Source organism: Callorhinus ursinus, unplaced genomic scaffold (assembly GCF_003265705.2).
Source record: "Callorhinus ursinus isolate GAN/ISIS: 27379988/994484 unplaced genomic scaffold, GSC_fseal_2.0 scaffold14, whole genome shotgun sequence".
Taxonomy (NCBI): Eukaryota; Metazoa; Chordata; class Mammalia; order Carnivora; family Otariidae; genus Callorhinus; species Callorhinus ursinus.
The window spans coordinates 17,569,103-17,570,607 of record NW_027397076.1 but is presented as its reverse complement, the minus strand read 5'-3'; the positions used below and the strand labels follow the sequence as shown (position 1 = coordinate 17,570,607).

The window sequence follows — 1,505 nt, the reverse complement described above, 5'->3', positions numbered from 1 at the left end:
CACAGGAATTTAAATTGTTTCTTTAAAACACTTCTCTTTTATGTCAATATCCATTTTGCTTACTGTTACAGTGTGTTGATTTTTACCAATCACAGTAGCATACAAAGTGAACTTCCAAGTCAAGACTTAAAAGACTCCACAGGATCAGACATAATACAAGGTGAGTGGATAAAAAACCCAGTGCATCAGTATGAAAATAACATTCATTTCACATTTTCTAACCCTGCAGTATTTTATAGAAAGTTAAATGATCTAAAGAAATCTGCTTTCCAGGCATATAAATAACTACATAGGGAACATTAAATGTACCAAAAAAGAAGAAAAGAAGCAGAAGCAGAAGAAGAAGAAGAAAGGAGGAAGAGGAAGAGAAGCAGGGGGAGGAGCAACATAAGATATTGTAACGACGTTCTTTTCCTACTAAGCTATATGAGGTTTAGGGATTCACAGTTCTATCCTCAGTGTCTAGAACTGTGACTGGGACATAGTAGGTGCTTAATAAATATATTTGAATTAGCAATAATCGCGCCTCGGATAAACCTCATTGGCTATGATATTGCCACTGCGCAAAGCTAATAAATATATTTGAAAGAAATGAATGAATGGATGATGGACTAATAATAAGTAATTGCATTTGTGGTAGCTTTACTATAACTAATGGGCTACATCCTTTAAAAGAGCTTCCTAGTCACATGAAGATGAATCAAGGTCAACTTCTTAAATTGTCCTTTAAAAATCTATAGAATCCTTCATTTTTATTAGACATGTTCCCTTGGGCATCTCAGGTGCCTCATACCCTGCATATCTGGAAAACTGCAACAGTAGGAATACCTCCCTTATTCTGAGGAAAATGTTTAATTCAAGTAAAATGCTTCAAACAGTGTTTGGCTAAAATAAGTGATTAACAAATATAAATCATCATCTGTTACTTCCCTAAGTTAAACTCATTAAACTTAAGTTAAACCCATTAAACTTAAACAATTTATAAGTGAGTTCCAAATAGGGTTCTTATGACCACAAGCCTTAAAAACAACAACAACGACAAAAACTATTTCCACTCTTTATTTGTGTTTATTTACTGGCTAAATAACGTTATGCCTAGAATAAACATCATCTGTGATGACTTTAAATTCAAACCGTAAGATTATAATTTGGAATGACTTTGAAAATTGTCAGGATTTGCTCAAGACCAGACAATGATTATTTACCTCATCAATAACATGCTTTTGAGCATTTGGGGCACCCCAGCAATGTGGACATTTTGTATCCTACACCACAGCATGTGCCCAAGGGGGGGCTGAGATAGAAATACAGTGACTTCTCTGTTCACCAAGCTGCGTGCCTTGTAGCGGCACTACAGGAAGGGAAGTTTGTAGCTAATTCATAAAGTGGCACCATGTTGACTAGCAGCGGCCTTGTGAATTCACTCCGTTTAACTGAAAAATAAAAGGTTCTGCATTACGTTATTCTTTACTTGATTCCTTTGGAATTTCAGACATCCATCCTAA

The 1,505-nt window shown here is 35.4% G+C and overlaps 1 pseudogene; it reads right to left on the bottom strand.

The window, feature by feature from the left end:
• Positions 1–413: 413 nt before the first annotated feature.
• On the bottom strand, positions 414–571 carry LOC112832103 (U4 spliceosomal RNA; annotated as a pseudogene).
• Between the last annotated feature and the right edge of the window lie 934 nt (positions 572–1,505).